Source organism: Solanum stenotomum, chromosome 12 (genome assembly GCF_019186545.1).
Source record: "Solanum stenotomum isolate F172 chromosome 12, ASM1918654v1, whole genome shotgun sequence".
In the NCBI taxonomy this organism is placed as follows: domain Eukaryota; kingdom Viridiplantae; phylum Streptophyta; class Magnoliopsida; order Solanales; family Solanaceae; genus Solanum; species Solanum stenotomum.
Window position 1 is genome coordinate 22,567,924 of NC_064293.1, and position 18,350 is coordinate 22,586,273.

Genomic DNA, 18,350 nt, shown 5'->3' on the forward strand with positions numbered 1-18,350 from the left:
AATCTAAGTATCAAAGAATATCTTTTGAATGTCCTCCTAGGAAGAAGTTAAGGAGAATATTGATCTAATGTCTAATGAATGAAAGTCCTCTCAATGCATGAAGGTGTCCTAAATGAATCTAATGAAGATTGTTGATTTATTGTCTAAATGAAATGATGAATGAGTAGTTTATCTTGATAAAATGAGTTATTTAGCATGTTGTGTTGAATTGTGAAGGTTCTTATTTATTGTAGCCTTGAGGAACACCTAGGTGTGTATTAAGAGGTAGTATGGGCTGCCACTTCATGTCTTACTAAGGTGTATCTTAGGGTAAATTTAGATATAGGTCCTAAGATAATGAAATGACTTACTTGACGAATGTTGTTATGTGTTGTATATTGGTACTAGTTGAGCATGATTACTTGTAATTTGAAGCATGATAAATGGTAAGTTCCCTTTTTGTGATCTTATGGTAGTATCTTGGGGTGTAGGGATATGGGACGCTATCCATTCATTGCACATGGTATAGCTTAAGGGTTATGGCTGAAGGTGAAGGTAAGGGGTTATATATGAGATTTTGACTAAATGTGAATTATGTGACTTTTTATGTTGGTTGTGACTTATATTATGCCTCTTGTATCTATGCTCATGAAGTTTTACAAAAATGGCATAAAAGCATGGCTTTCAATCAAATGTTCCCTTTTAAGCATGTTTTTGCATGGTCATCATACTTAGTACATCAAATGTGCTAACCCCATTCTGTTACCTTTTTACCAAAGTACAAGGCTTTGGAGATGTTGGTGTTCTATGCTTGAAGGATAGGTTTCTAAGGTGCTTGAAGATGAAGATTTGGTGAGTCCTCATAGTTTTGAGGAGAAAACCTAATCATGTTCCACTCTTGTATTCAAAGTAATAGATGGTTTGATATATATTGTACAAAGTCTAGAAAGTCTTTCGCTTGCTTTTTAATGAAGTGTCTTTGATTGTAAAGAAAGTTTTTAATTCTTCTCTATTTTCAAGTATCTTATGCATTGAATGAGCTATGAGACTTGTATAAAACCCCTTTGGGGACAAGTACACCGTGTAACGACTAGGGGGTGCTCTCGGGTCGAGACAAACATGCTATCAGAGCACAGGATTTTGGAATGGTCTTAGGAAGTCTCAAATCACATCTAGTAGAGTCTTATTCATAATGTGAAACGCACCACCTTAAGAATAGAAAGCAATTGGGTGTTAAGAAAGTTTCACTTCTTCATTCTTCAAGTTGTGCCATAGAATTTCTCACTATAATGTCTCTCTCTTGTTCCTTAGTTAGATGGTTTGAGGGAGGAGGGTTGGTTGTGATGCCAACTATGGCTATGGGACTTGGTAGATTGAGATGGAAGATATTGACTCTAGTATGATTGGGTTGCTTTTTGGTTATGTGTGATGTTGATAGAAGGCTATGATGAGTTTTGAGGTTTGTTGAAAGAGTTGTTGAAATGTGGTGTTTTTTAGAATTGCCTAGGTGTGATGAGCATGGAGGTTTAATTAGATTTTGCTCCGACCTTAGAATTGAAAGGAGTGAGGCTTCGAAGAGATAGTATAAGTTTTCTCTTAAGTGGGGGATAAAGTGCATAGATGGTAAGGTCTTTGAGCGTCCTTGATGTTCATGAGTTAGGCTTGATTGATTTTTTCACCTTAAGAAGTCTAGTGAGTTGAGGAGTTTAGACCCGGTGTGGTAAACTCGTATGAGGCCTTGTGTGGTGTGGTAAGGTTGATCGTTTCTTGTAAGTTGTGAATGTCTTGATTAAGGTTCCCTTTTGGTGTTCTTGATAATCCTTAGATGGGATTACTCCTAAGTGGGAGATGGTATGTTGAGTAGTAAGGTTGTTGAGAGTTCCAATATCCTTACCTATTCCTTTATGTGCCTATTCAAGCCTAAGACAATGAATTCCTTGTAGCCTGTTTCATGTTTTTGAGTCTTGTGTGAATATGAGTTTCTACTGTCTCTTTATGTTGTTCATGTTCTAGTTGAATTCTTGTTTAAATGAGAAAATGAGTTTTCATTAATTGTGTTCCTCATGTTAATATGCATCTATGAGGAGTTTCCTAAATGTCTCATGAGTCGATTTGTTGAACATGCCTAATGTCCCTTATTAAAAAGTTACATAATGAGCTTTTATGAGAAAATTGCTTAAATGATGTTGTAATGAGAATGATGTGATTTGGAGAAGGATGTGTCCTCCAATGAAATGAAGAATGTGAAGTTTTCATGCATAATGAGTTTGTAGATGTAGTTCCTAACTTATTGTTGTGTTTTGATCTTATTGATGTGGAGGTTATGTTTTCACCTATGTTTATGCATTTATAATTATGTTTCATGCATGATTGTGTGCTGCTAGTCTTGAGTCGTTACCCCTTTATGTGTTTAAAGTGTCATTCGAGGACAAATGTTTCTAAGTGCGGGATAATGTAACAACTTGGAAAATGATAGGTTAAGCTCTAGCCTAATATGTGTGTGTTTGAGTTTGGAAAGGGGTTTGATGTGGTGTAATGTTGTCCCGAGTTTGGTTTAGGAGTCAACGTCAAGGCACGTGACAGACTACGTAGTTGAAAGACCCATTTTGATGTTGGATAAGGGTGGCAAGGGTTTCTGCCAAGCCAAGGGGGCAAGGCCTAAGCCAAAGGACAAGGCTGCCCAACCTTGGCCAAGCACTGCCTCATGACCACATACCACTTCACGGTCAGTGCTTTTCACCACGGTCCGTAGAATTAGCCGTGAAGGTCACTTGGTGGCATGGAAAGAAGGGCAGCTTGGCCAAGCTACTGCCCAAGTTCCACGGACCATTTCACGGCCAATGGTCTTCACCACGGCCCGTAGAAGTGGCCGTGAAGTTTACTTGGCCTGGTAGGGCTTGTCAAAGCAAAGGGGGTCACTACCTAGAGGACCACGGGTGCCACTACGAGCCGTGGTCCTCCTTCACGGACCGTACAAGTGCCCTTGGTGCCTGAAGGGGATGCCCAAATCAAGGGTTTCTTAAGTAATTTTGTTTTAATGTATTATTATGTGGGGTTGATTTTAAAAGGCTTATATCACAAATATAAATAGTTAAAACACTTCATTTACTACTTATTTCTCCAACACCCAAATCAAAACACCAAAGTTCTTCTTTCTCAATATTTCTCTCTCAAACTCAAGGAAGAAAAAGAAGTGGGAGGTAGGGTATAGATTCATAGCTTTCTTCATCAAATTTCTCGGGGAGTCTTAGTAAAGGTATGGTGATCCTTCATCTAGGGTTAGTTTTCACCCTAGATTCAATTCCAAAGTTGTTTTCAAGGTTTCAAATTTCCCCAAAAAACCTAGATTTCACTTAAACTCATAGGTTCTTGCATCATACGTTTTCAAATGATAAACTATGAGTATATTGATGTTTAATTGATGATTTAAGATGATTTTACTCTATGAACCTATGATTTCTCTAAATTCCTGAATTTGGACTTAAGAAGTGGGTTTATTGATTACGAATGAATGATGATAGATTTATGTGTAGATTGATTTGTATCATTATCTATGTCCAATTATGGTGAATTGTTGATGAATAGTTGGCACGGGTAATTGCTATGGTTGTGGTAAGAGCAGCCATATGAGGTGGGACTGCCCTATGCTAAAGGCTCAAGGAAGGGAAAATGCTCAAGCACAAGCAAGTGGCCCAAATCCCGATGCTCCTAAGAAGAATCGCTTCTATGCTTTCTAATCCCGAGGTGATGAAGAGAGCTCTCCGGATGTTGTGACCGATATGCTACTAGTATTTTCAATTAATGTTTATGCATTGTTGGATCCCGGTGCCACTTTGTCTTTTGTAACCCCTTTAGTGGCCATGAAGTTTGATATGTTTTCCGATGTCTTACATAAACCCTTTTCGGTTTCTACCACGGTGGGTGATTCCATAGTTGCTAAAATAGTTTATAGGGGTTGTCCCATATCATTGCCCAATAGAGTCACTTTAGTTGATTTGGTGGAACTTGATATGTTAGACTTTGATGTTATATTGGGGATGGATTGGCTTCATGCTTGTTTTGCATCCATAGATTGTACGACCTGAATTGTGAAGTTTCAATTTTCTAATGAACCCATTTTAGAATGGAAGGGAGCAAATTTTGTTCCTAGGGGAAGGATCATTTCATGTCTAAAAGCTTGTAAATTGATTTCTAAGGGTTGTATCTATCATATTGTCAGGGTCAAGGATCTTGAGTCCGAGATTCCTCCTTTGGAGTCGGTCCCCGTAGTGAAGGATTTTCTGGAATTCTTTCCCGATGACTTACCCGGGATTCCTCCCGAACGGGAAATAGATTTTGGCATAGATTTATTGCCGGATACACAACCATTTCAATCCCTCCTTACTGGATGGCCCCGGTGGAGTTGAAGGAATTAAAAGCTCAACTCAAAGATTTGTTGGATAAGGGTTTCATCCAACCTACTATATCTTCTTGGGGTGCACCGGTGTTATTTGTGAAGAAGAAGGATGGATCTCTTCGTATGTGTATTGATTACCGACAATTAAATAAGGTGACCATTAAGAACAAGTATCCACTCCCTAGGATTGATGACTTATTTTATCAACTTCAAGGAGCGATGTACTTTTCAAAAATTGATTTGAGGTCGGGTTATCACCAAATTAGGGTGAGAGGTGTTGATGTTCCGAAAACAGCCTTCCAAACAAGATATGGTCATTTTGAGTTGTTAGTGATGTCCTTTGGTCTTACAAATGCCCCGGAGGCGTTCATGGACCTTATGAATCGTGTGTTTAGAAATTATCTAGACTCATTTGTTATTGTCTTTATTGATGACATCTTGACATACTCTTAAAGTGAGGATGATCACATGAATCATTTGAGGATAGTATTGCAAGTCCTCAAAGATCACCAACTCTATGCTAAGTTTAGCAAGTCTGAGTTTTGCTAAGATCGGTTGCTTTCCTTGGTCACATTGTTTCTAGTAAGGGTATATAATTTTATCCAAAGAAACTCGATGCGGTCAAAAGTTGGCCTAGACCTTTGAGTCCTTTTGATATCTGAAGCTTTTTGGGTTTGGCCGGTTTCTACCGGAGGTTTGTTGAGGGATTTTAATCTATTGCATCTCCATTAACGGCCTTAACTCAAAAGAAGTCCAAGTTTGAATGGTCGAAATCTTGTGAAAAGAGACAAAAAATTTTGTGGCTAGGTGCTCAAATTGTCAACAAGTCAAAGCCGAGCACCAAGGACTGGGAGGTCTAACTCAAGATATTGATATCCCCACTTGGAAGTGGGAAGAGGTCAATATGGACTTCGTGGCAGGTTTGGCTCGAACCCGTAGGCAACATGACTCCATTTGGGTCATTATGGATAGATTGACTAATTCTTATTCGGCGGAAGATTATGCTAAGTTGTACATTAAGGAGATTGTGAAGTTCCATGGGGACCCGTTATTGATTATTTTGGATAGAGGTGCCCAATTTACTTCCCATTTTTGGAGGTCTTTCCAAAGTGGGCTTGGTACTCAAGTGAAACTTAGTACCGCTTTTCACCCTCAAACGGACGCACCATCCAAACCCTAGAGGACATGTTGAGAGCGTGTGTCATTGACTTCAAAGGTAATTGGGATGACCACCTACCTTTGATAGAATTTTCCTACAACAATAGCTACCACTCGAGTATTGCTATGGCACCCTTTGAAGCACTTTATGGTAGAAGGTGTCGATCTCCGGTTGGGTGGTTTGAAGTGGGTGAATTTGCTCTTATTAGTCCCAAGGTAGTCTATGAGGCTATGGAAAAAGTTTGACTTGTAAAGGATAGGTTGAAAACGGCTCATAGTCGGCAAAAGTCTTATGCCGATAATAGAAAGAGGTATATTGAATTTGAAATAGGTGATTGGGTCTACTTGAAGATCTCACCCATGAAAGTGGTGATGAGGTTTATTAAGAAGGGGAAACTTAGCCCCCGGTATGTTGGGGCTTATGAGATCTTCAAGCGTGTTGGAAAGGTCTCTTATGAGTTGAAATTACCCATCGAATTAACCCCGATTCACCCGGTGTTCCATATTTCTATGTTAAAGAAGTGTATAGGTGACCCGATGTCCATTCTCCCTCTAGAAGGTTTAGGGGTGAATGAGAACCTTTCTTATGAAGAGGTTCCGGTCGAAATCTTAGATCATCAAGTTAAGAAATTAAGGAATAAAGTGGGTGCCTCAGTAAAACTCCTATGGAGAAACCACCTAGTTGAGGGTGCAACCTGGGAGGCCGAGGCCAACATGAAGTCCTGCTACCCTCATCTCTTTCCTCCTACTCCTAGCCAAAGTTTAGGTCGTAGTCTCTCTTTATTTGGTATACATTGAAAATCATGTGTGTTGATGATTACGACATGATTTCCTTGTATGTGCACATTTTTGTGAAAATTCATGCTTAAGCTGTATTTTGAGTTTTCATGAATTTTGTTTCTCATGGTTGAAATTGCACCCATAGAAGTTGTGTGATGTTGTCTTCATGAGAGTTGTAATGAGCATGCTTGATGTTGTCTTGTTAAGATATGTATCTTGTTGATTGCTTAATATATGTTGATGATCATTGAATATGGAGAAAGTAGTTCCTCCTATACTTATGTGAAGTAAAGAGTTTTAAGCATAGTGATGATGTGGATTAAATTCCTATATGATATGATGATATGATGTTGTTGATGTGACTGGTTGTTGTGCTGCTAGTTTGAGTCATTGTCTCCCTAGAAAGAAGTCCACGTGACATTCGGGGACAAATGTTCCCAAGGGCGGGATATTGTAACACCCCGAAAATTGTATGACTTAAGTTAGAGCCTCACCTTATGAATAATAAATTAAAAACAGTTAAAATGATGTTTCTAAACCTAAATTAATGCAATTGACTTGGTTTGGATGAGTAAAAGTCTAAAGGTCAAGAAATAACTACGATGTCCGAAAACTAGAGAAGAATGTGTTCTAGTCTGTACTTAGGTTTTGGGCAGGTTTGGAGTGTCGTATCTTGGTATAATCTTGAAAAAAGGTTTAAATTAGGTAAATATATGTTAATAGGGTCAAAACGTTCGACCATGACTCCTCGGGGCCACCCTAACGGTCCCCGAGGAGGACCCCAACCTTGGCCAAGCAAGCTGCCAGGGCAGCTTGCAAATTGCTCTTAGAGGGAATAGGTCCGCGTCGCGGACTAGCTCCCCAAGGAGAAAAAAGTTAGTTCGCGACGCGGTCGTGTCACGGAATCTTCTGTCTCGAAATTTAATTCCAAATACCTTCAGGGAACAGCTCCGCGTCGCGGACTTGTTCCGCGATGAAAATGCAGAAATTCTATAATCAATTGTTACTTCATTAAAGAGTCCAACTAAGTGAGGGGTATTTAGGGTACTTTAGGGGACGTGTATATAACTATTTTTAAGTCAATTTACCTTAGTTTTATCACTCAAACACAAAACCCCAAAGATAAAAACCTAAAGTTCCTCCTTCTCTCTACTCTCTCTGTCTTCTCAAGAACTCCATTGAAGAAGATTGGAGCTTCAAGAAGAATACCAACTCTCCAAGGTTTCAACTCGGATTTTTGTGGTGAATTCTTCAATAAGGTATGGTTGCTTATCACTCTTGGGATTCCTTTCCCCATGAGACCCTTTCAAGATGAATTTCAAAATCTCCAATTTCTAGGTTTCAACCCAAAAACGTGGGTCTTCTTTCTAAAGTGAAATTGATGTTATAAACTTACTTTGATTGATGTTATGATAACAGCAAGGTTAAGGGAGATCACAAATAGAGAATTGAATATTAGAATGCGAAAGCACAAAGAAAAGAAACAAAAAAACTAACTAAAGATATAGAAAATTCGAAGGAAAGATCCACGAATTTCCAAGGATTAGATGTTCTAAGGCCTTGAAAAGATCCAAGTAACAACGTATAGATTTATGGAAGAAATCTAACGCCTTTACTTGAGAAAACGAATCAAAACAATAGATTCGGATCTTGACCGCTTTATGAGTAACTAAAGACAATAATTAGTATGTAGAAACTAATTACCTTCTAAAGAATACCAAAAAGAAACCAAAGATATCACAAGAAGAAGTTACTTTATACCTTAAACTATGAAACTAGTAAAGATTTAAAGATAAATTCTCAAAGAACAAGTCACAAAGGTTCAAAGAACTCTCCCAAATATTATTAATCAATCTAAAAATTGTCTTTAATGAATGAAAAGGAGGCCGATATATAGGAGAAGGGGAAAAAAGGTCCAAGGAACCCTAGAAAGACAACTACAAGAAATCCTACTCTAGAAAGGAAATAAAGTAACCTAACTAGGAACAAATTTAGTACTTATAGGAAAGCATTAAATGGTACTTAGGAGACCATAAATAGACTAAGGAAAATATTAATAACCTATATATAAATAAATAAATAAGGTAAATCCCAACTAGGAAAAGAATCTTGACAATCTTAGAAAGTTTGACTAGTCTTCTCTCAAAACTTGGGCAGAAAGCAACTCTTGTTGTGGCTGATTCTTGGACTCTTGTTGACCTTATTTGTACGGAATTGGACCTTAAAATTCCTCATCTTGGGCTTGAATTTGGGCCACCAAATAATTGTAGCATTTGGACAATTCCTCTCCCTTGGGCTTGAGCTCTTCTTCCCCAATAAGACACCTTTGGATCAGCGATTGAAGCCCATTGAGCTTATCATTGAACTCCTTGGTTTGAAATCCTGTTATGGGCCTCCTTGGAGTTTCTAAAGCTTCATCCTTGTCCTTCAATGGAGTAGAGCTTCCTTGGATGCTATCATTCCCCTCTTCTTGAAGAGAATTCGTTCTCGAATTCAAATGTGCATCAAAATGGGAAAGATTAGAAACATTAAAAGTAGCACTAACTTGGAACTCACCAGGAAGATCAAGTTTATAAGCATTGTCTCCAATCCTTTCAAAGACTTTGTATGCCCCACTTCCTCTAGGATCTAGTTTGGTCTTTCTTTTGGAAGGAAGTCTTTCCTTTCTCATATGCACCCAAACCAAGTCATCAGGTTTAAAAACAACATATTTTCACCCCTTATTCCTTCGCAATGCAACTTCCTTATTCTTTTCAATTGCAAGCCTTGTTTGTTCATGAATTTTCTTTATCATATCAGCCTTCTTCTTACCATCAAGATTAGAAAAATCATTAGTAGGCAAAGGCAATAAATCAAGGGGGGTAAGGGGGTTGAATCCATATACAACTTCAAAAGGAGTCTTACCAGTAGAAGAATGGAAGGTCCTATTATAAGCAAATTCTACAATAGGTAAGTAATCTTCCCAAGAAGTCAACTTTCCTTTCAAAACAGCCCTCAACATGTTCCCTAAAGTTCTATTAACCACTTCCGTTTGCCCGTCCGTTTGTGGGTGACAAGATGTAGAAAATAGCAATTAAGTTCCCAACTTTCCCCAAAGAATTCTCCAAAAGTGACTTAAGAACTTGGCATCCCTATCACTAACAATAATTCTAGGTATTTCATGCAATTAAACCACTTCCTTTACAAACAAGTTAGCCACATGAGATGCATCATTAGTCTTTTTACATGGGATAAAACGAGCCATTTTAGAAAATCTATCTACTACCACAAATATACTATCCTTAGCACACTTAGTCCTTGACAGCCCCAATATGAAATCCATAGAAATATCAATCCAAGGGGAATTAGAAATAGGTAAAGGAGTATAAAGACCATGCGGCAATGTTCTAGACTTAGCCCGTTTACATTCAATACAATAGGAACACACTTTTTCAACATCCTTTCTCATGCTAGGCCAATAAAATTGTTCAGAAAGTATTTCCAGTGTTTTGGGTACACCAAAATGTCCCATTAGCCCTCCACAATGTGCTTCCCTAACAAATAGTTCACGCTACGAGCAGTTAGGAACACATAATTTATTTTCTTTGAATAGAAATTCATCTTGAAGATTAAATTTCTCAAAAGGACCTAAATTACATTCAGCAAAAATCTCACCAAAATCAGAATCATTAGCATAGAGGAACTTGATTTGGTCAAAACCCAATAACTTTGAAGTAAGAGTAGAGATCAAAACATACCTTCTTGAGAGTGCATCAGCAACCACATTCTCCTTTCCTTGTTTGTAAGCAATTACATAAGGAAAAGTTTCAATAAACTCTACCCATTAGGCATGCCTACGACTAAGTTTACCTTGGCTCTTCAAGTATTTTAATGACTCATGATCAGTCTTGACCACAAATTCTCTAGGCCACAAGTAGTGCTGCCATGTAGCTAACGCCCTTACCAAGGCATATAACTCCTTATCATAAGTTGAGTAGTTCAATGTTGCTCCACGTAGCTTTTCACTAAAGTAGGCAATTGGCTTGGAGTCTTGCATCAAAACTGCACCTATGCCCTTACCAGGGGCATCACACTCAACTTCAAAAGACTTAGAAAAATCAGGCAATTGCAAAAGAGGAGCAGAACACAATTTATCCTTCAGCAAGTTAAATGCATCATCTTGTTCCTTTCCCCATGTAAAAGCCTTATCTTTTTTAATAACTTCAGTTAAAGGAACAGCAATGGTGCTAAAGTCTCGCACAAACCTCCTATAAAAACTAGCAAGTCCATGAAAACTCCTAACTTCAGTTACACTATTAGGTTTAGGCCATTATTTTATTGCCTTAATTTTCTCATCATCTACTTCAACTCCCTTAGAACTGACCACAAAACCTAAGAAAACAACACGATCCACACAGAAAGTACACTTTTTGAGATTAGCAAATAAGCCTTGATTTCTAAGAACTTCAAAAACTTGTTTCAAGTGCTCTAGGTGTTCATCCAGATTTTGAGAAAAGATCAAGATGTCATCAAAATACACCACAATAAATTTTCCATGGAAATCTTTAAAAACATGATTCATTAGTCTCATAAAAGTGCTTGGTGCATTAGTCAAGCCAAAGGGCATAACTAACCACTCATAAAGTCCATATTTGGTCTTAAAAGCAGTTTTCCATTCATCTCCAGGATTCATACGAATCTGATGGTAACCACTCTTTAGATCAATTTTAGAAAAGATTTTGGAACCATACAGTTGGTCCAACATGTCATCAAGACGAGGGATAGGATGGCGATACTTTACCGTTATCTTGTTGATGGCTCGACAATCTACACACATCCTCCATGTTCCATCCTTTTTGGGGACCAATAGGACTGGAACAGAGCATGGGCTCATACTCTCTCGAACAAATCCCTTTTCAAGCAATTCTTCAACTTGCCTTTGTAATTCTTTGGTCTCTTCAGGATTGCTCCTATAGGCAGGCCTATTAGGAAGTTGAGACCCAGGCACAAAGTCTATATGGTGCTCAATCCCTCTCAAAGGTGGCAATCCCTTTGGAGTGTCATCAGGAAAAACATCTTCAAAATTCTGCAAAAGAGAAGAAACACTATTTGGCAAAGAAGGAGTTAGTTGTTCAAAATTAATCAATACTTCTTTGTAAGTAAGTAGTATTATGGGCAGCCCCTCTCTCCTAGCATTCAAACACTCTTTGGCTTTTATATAAAGGCTCTCATTTTTCTTTTCCTTAGCCTCTTTCCTCTCACCAAAACATTTTATTTTTTTACTCACACCCTCTTTTACCTCTTTACTTAGATCGCTGCCCTCTCTCTCTTTCTCTCGGCCATCTCTCTTTTTTTCTATCTCTTGGCCTTTTTCTTTTCCCTCAAGCTCACTTTTTACCTCTCCCTTTTGTTTTCCCATTGTTTCCCTCAATCGTTTTTGATCTTCAAACACTTGAGAAGGAGATAATGGTGCAAGAGTATACTTCTTACCATTATGCAGAAGACTATACCTATTCTTTCTCCCATGATGAGTAGTATCCCTATCATACTGCCAAGGTCGGCCAAGTAAAACATGACATGCTTGCATTGGAACTACATCACAAAGAATCTCATCTTCATACCTACCAACATTGAATGAAATCATGCATTGTTTGTTTACTTTTACTTCTCCACAATCATTCAACCATTGGAGCCTATATGGGGTAGAGCGCTTCATGCATGCAATTCCTAGTTTATCCACCAAGTATGAACTCACCACATTTGCACAACTTCCCCCATCAATAATCATAGAATAAGTCTTCCCTTTTATCCCACACCTAGTATGAAACAAATTCTCTCTCTGCCCTTCATCAACACTACCCAAATTGATAGTCATAATTCTCCTAACCACCCCAATTATACCATCATTAGGCAGTTCCAAATCATCTTCCTCACTTACACCTTCTCCCTCTTCTTCTTCCCCCTCACTTTTTTCACTCTCATATTCTCCATTCTCTCTAAGTAGGATGTTTCTTCTACTTGGACATTCATGCATCATATGCCCCCTTCCATGACATTTGTGACATTGAATAGAACTTGAAGGTTTAGAAGATTTAGGATTAAAGGTTTTACCTCCCTCCTCAACCTTACCTTTACCTCTATCATCTTGAGGTTTGGAAGGAGCTTTCCCCTCTTGAGTTGACCATGGCTTCTTAGAGATAGTGTTTGGTCGACTTCTCCATGAGTTATTTTGCTGCTTTTTCTCAATTTGTTTTTCAACTTTTACAGACAAATCAACTAACTCATCTAAAGTTACATATTGTTGTATCTCTACTACATTAGCTATTTCTGTATTTAAACCATTTAAAAATCTAGCTATTGTAGCCTCTTCTTCCTCCATGCAGTTAGCTTGGATCATAGCCATATCCATGCTTTTGAAGTACTCATCCACCGACATGGAGCCTTGCTTCAAGCGTTGAAGGCGAGATTGTAGATCTCTTTGGAAGTATGATGGAATAAATCGCTTCCTCATTACCCTCTTCATCTCTGCCCACGTAGCAATAGGTGGTAGCTCCTCTTGCAATCTGTCCCTAGCAAGCTTTTTCCACCAAGAAGCAGCATAATCAGAAAACTCAACAACAGCAAGTTTAACTTTCTTACCCTCAGAGTAGTTATGGCAATCAAAGATGGCTTCAACTCGTCTCTCCCAATCAAGGTACAAGTCTGGATCCCTTGTCCCCTTGAAAGATGGCATCTTCATCTTTATACTATTTATATTATCATCTTCTACTCTACCTCTTTGTCCCCTCCTATCTCTTCTTTCTAGATTAAATTCAACATCAAAATCATCATTATCATATTCAGGATTTACAAAAGGGATATGGGGTACATTCCTTCTAACTTGGGGTCTAACATTATTTGGGGGTACAACATTATTCTCCCTCCTAATTGCAGCTATGGTGTCATTCTGCTCGATAATCATATCCCTCATCTCTTGAAATTGAAGGGTCCATCTCTCAAATTGTTGGTGCATAGCTTGAAGGGTGAAGTCGTTCCTTCCTTTGACCTCAGCTTCTAAACGAGCCCTTTCCTCATCACCACCTGAATTAGACATCTAAAAAAAAGAATAAATGATTAAGTATCACACTTTTAATATGGCTTTTACCCTCTTTTAAACTCACCCACACTTGCCTTTTTCCACTCAAAATAACCTTTGAACGAGAATACTTTGTAGATTTATAATTAAATCAAAACGTCTATCAAGTTCGTAGTAATAAAGTATGGAATCTTGGGGTACAACAAGAAAGTAAAGAACTAGTCCTAGAACAAGTAGGATTTAGTTGAAACAAAACACGAATCTTGATAGAACCGCTACTGTTCACGCTACAGTTTTTTTTTTTTTCTGCTCTAAGAAGAAATCCCAAGATTTATCAAGAACGGAATCTTGATAGAACCGCTCTGATACCACTTGATAACAGCAAGGTTAAGGGAGATCACAAATAGAGAATTGAATATTAGAATGCAGAAGCACAAACAAAAAGAAGTAAAAAAAACTAACTAAAGATATGGGAAATTCGAAGGAAAGATCCACAAATTTTCAAGGATTAGATGTTCTAAGGCCTTGAAAAGATCCAAGTAACAACGTATAGATTTATGGAAGAAATCTAACGCCTTTACTTGAGAAAACGAATCAAACCAATAGATTCGGATCTTGACCGCTTTATGAGTAACTAAAGACAATAATTAGTATGTAGAAACTAATTACCTTCTAAAGAATACCAAAAAGAAACCAAAGATATAACAAGAAGAAGTTACTTTATACCTTAAACTATGAAACTAGTAAAGGTTTAAAGATAAATTCTCAAAGAACAAGTCACAAAGGTTCAAAGAACTCTCCCAAATATTATTAATCAATCTAAAAATTGTCTTTAATGAATGAAAAGGAGTCCTATATATAGGAGAAGGGGAAAAAAGGTCCAAGGAACCCTAGAAAGACAACTACAAGAAATCCTACTCTAGAAAGGAAATAAAGTAACCTAACTAGGAACAAATTTAGTACTTATAGGAAAGCATTAAATGGTACTTAGGAGACCATAAATAGACTAAGGAAAATATTAATAACCTATATATAAATAAATAAATAAGGTAAATCTCAACTAGGAAAAGAATCTTTACAATCTTAGAAAGTTTGACTAGTCTTCTCTCAAAACTTGGGCACAAAGCAACTCTTGTTGTGACTGATTCTTGGACTCTTCTTGACCTTATTTGCACTAAATTGGACCTTAAAATTCCTCATCTTGGGCTTGAATTTGGGCCACCAAATAATTGTAGCATTTGGACAATTCCTCTCCCTTGGGCTTGAGCTCTTCTTCCCCAATAAGACACCTTTGGATCAGCGATTGAAGCCCATTGAGCTTATCATTGAACTCCTTGGTTTGAGATCTTGTTATGGGCCTCCTTGGAGTTTCTAAAGCTTCATCTTTGTCCTTCAATGGAGTAGAGCTTCCTTGGATGCTATCATGTTATATGAACAATTATGGATGAATTTATGTTGTATTGGTGGTTTCTTGAAGAATTCCTCATGAGACCCATGTTTCTCCTTCTTTTCCTAATTTTAACCCTAGTTTGTATTGGATATTGATTCAAGGCTATGAGTTAAATGTGATGTTATGTAATTCATATTTGTATGATGATTCTACCCTAGGTTATGTATAACTTCTATGAAATTAGGGTTGAGTCTTTGATTGAAACCTTGAAGGCTACGAAGGGAATATGTTAGTTTCTTATATTGATGTTGATTATGTTATTACTTCATGAATTACCTTGTATAATGTATTGGTTCTGAATTGTTTGGTAATTGAACTATGAAAGTCCCATAAAGGGAAAGAAGGTATGAATGTTGGGTCTTCTTCGAACTCAAGTATGAAAGGTGAATTACTTAGATTGTAATGATGCTATACCTAATGTGTTGTTGTGGTGTTGATGACCTAGTTTCCTCATCCTTAACTCTTTACACTTGAATTAGCAATGAAGTATGTATGTATGTTACGGTATTATTACAATATGATTGAAAGGGAGTTCTCATGATTATAATGTAATGTATAGTAAAAGGTTTACTCACTTGCTTAGTGTTTCTAAGGTGAAAGGAATGTTACTCACTTATGTTCACATATGAGCTATTATGGTAAGATATCTACATAAGAGTCTAGTAAAGCCTAATGTGAACTTGCGTAATGACTAAAGATGATTACAAAAGGGAATTTGATGCTTACCACCGAAAGGGCATGTAAATGAGATGGGGGTCTCACATTTAGTAAGTCCGGCTCTCCACATGGGTTTCCTCACGTTTAGCAAGTCCAGATTATCGTGGTATGTGATGTCTCATGAGATGGAAACCCTTACATTTAGTAAGTTAGGGTTTCTTGAAGCAATCTCCTTGACCCTTAACTATGTGCCTACATAGGACTATAGCTTAGTGGATCCACATAGATAGCTATGTACGAATGGTTACACCTTAGGCAAGTGTTAACCCTCTCTTTTCGGTGTGGGAGTAGAACACCGGATTCCATGTAGCTCTCATGGTCTATGTCGGTTATTGCAATATTTCCCTAATGTAAATGAAGGTATGAAAGGTGTGAACTCTTACTAGGGCTTTCTTAAGGGTTTCTACATAGTGTAAGGGAGGGTATGGGACTTCTCTTGCACATTGCACTTGTGGGATCCGAAGAGATGGTTGTAGTAGTATTCCCTTATGATTATGATAATTATGACTTAAGTATGTTGAAGCTATGTTTTATATGATCATTATGAATACGGTAAGTTATGGTGAAATATGATCTTATGAATGTATATATGAAGTAGATTGCTTAATGTGATACATTGCTTTGAATAGGGTTATGGGGTTCTACTCTTTGCATTGCACTAGTATTGCTTGGGTTGTCTGCATGTTGGGATGATATTATGTTGTTTTGTACTAATTAGCTTACTTTGTGTGCATATTGGATTTACTTGGTAAAAAACATGTTTTAACTAAATGTCCTTTTATGCATGTTTCAATGATTTTAGGCATGGTAGCCATATTTAGTACGTGTGTTGTACTAACCCATATTTTCTCCCTTTTTCCCAAATATTTAGGTTCGGGCTGTTGAGGATTCAAGCTTACTTCTCAAGACACTTCGAGTTGCTTCCCCAAGTTGGTGAGTACTCAAGTTCGAGGACGAGACCCTATGATCTAGCTTCTATGTTTAGTTCTTTGCTTATGTTGAAGGACATTGTTGTACTTTCCTATTTCAAGACTTCTTATTAATGTAGGGGCTAAGTCCCATTTTCGGTACTTCTATGTCTAGATGGTACATTGTGACGAAGTTAGATTCTATATTTCATATATGAAGTGAAGTTGAACTTCCAATGTAAAAGTTTTTAATTTTCCGTCATTTTATTCTATGATACATGCTATGACAAATTCTAAGGGCTTGCATAAGACCTCATCGAGGCGAATACGCCGATAATGACTAGGAGGTGTTCTCGGGTCGTTACAAACATGGTATCAGAGCATAAGGTTGAGAATAATGTAGGATTTATGTCACAAGATACCACGTCGAGTAGACTCTTGTTCATGGGTGTGAATCGCGCCACACTTATGAATGAGAGGCTACGAAATGGTTAGGAAATTTCACTCTTTTGTTATTCCATAGTTGTGCCTAAGAGTCTTAACTCTATTTAGTCCTTTTCTTCTAATCCTTCTCTTGTGCTTATATAGGCAATGAATACAAGAAGGAACAATTCAATAAGGGCCGATGAGGAGAATATGAATGAGGCGGTTCCCCCTCAAGCTCCTCAAAACCCTCAAGTTCATATTGAAGAAGGGGCTATGTCTAATGTTGAGATAAGGTCGACTATTCATAATTTGACTGAAGTGTTGGCCAATCAAGCTGCTAGGGATGCTAGGGTGTAAGTGAATCCCAATGCTAGCACTACCGCTTCTAGGATAAGGGATTTCACAAGGATGAATCCTCCTACTTTCTTTGGCACCGAAGTGGAAGAGGATCCACAAGGCTTCATTGATGAAGTGTTTAAGGTTCTAGAGGCTATGGGTGTGTCTTCTGAAGAAAAGTCGGAGTTAGCCACCTATCAACTCAAAGATGTGGCACAAGTGTGGCATGAACAATGGAAGGAGGGGAGACCTATTAGAGAGGGTCCGATAAGTTGGGCTACATTCAAGACAGCTTTTCTTGATAGGTTTTTCCCTTTGGAACTAAGGGAGTGGAAAATGCAAGAATTCATCAACCTCCGTCAAGGGGGTATGAGTGTGAAGGAGTATGGTCTCAAGTTCACTCAATTGTCCAAGCATGCTCCTACTCTGGTGTCGGACTCTAGAGATACAATGAAAAAAAGGTTTAAATTAGGTAAATATATGTTTATAGGGTCAAAACGTTCGACTACAACTCCCCGGGGCCACCCAAACGGTCCCCTAGGAGGACCCCAACCTTGGCCAAACAAGCTGCCAGGGCATCTTGCAAATTGCTCTTGGAGGGAATAGGTCCGCGTCGCAGACTAGCTCCCCCAAAGTGAAAAAAGTTAGTTCGCGACGCGGTCGTGTCGCGTACTCTTCTGTCTCAAAATTTAATTCCAAATATCTTCAGGGAACAGCTCCGCGTCGTGGACTTGTTCCGCGACGAAAATGCAGAAATTCTGAAATCAATATTTACTTCATTAAAGTGTCCAACTAAGTGAGGGGTATTTAGGGTACTTTAGGGGACGTGTATATAATTATTTTAAAGGCAATTTACTTCACTTTTATCACTGAAACACAAAACCCTAAAGATAAAAACCTAAAGTTCCTCCTTCTTTCTACTCTCTCTGTCTTCTCAAGAACTCCATTGAAGAAAATTGGAACTTCAAGAAGAAGACCAACTCTCCAAGGTTTCAACTCGGATTTTCGTGGTTAATTCTTCAATAAGGTATGGTTGCTTATCACTCTTGGGATTCCTTTCCCCAAAAGGCCCCTTCAAGATGAATTTCAAAACCTCCAATTTCTAAGTTTCAACCCAAAAACGTGGGTCTTCTTTCTAAAGTGAAA

At 38.0% G+C, this 18,350-nt stretch overlaps 1 pseudogene; it reads right to left on the reverse strand.

The window, feature by feature from the left end:
- LOC125847232 (uncharacterized) overlaps positions 1-13,296 on the reverse strand; it is a 17,134-nt pseudogene extending 3,838 nt beyond the window's left edge.
- Between the last annotated feature and the right edge of the window lie 5,054 nt (positions 13,297-18,350).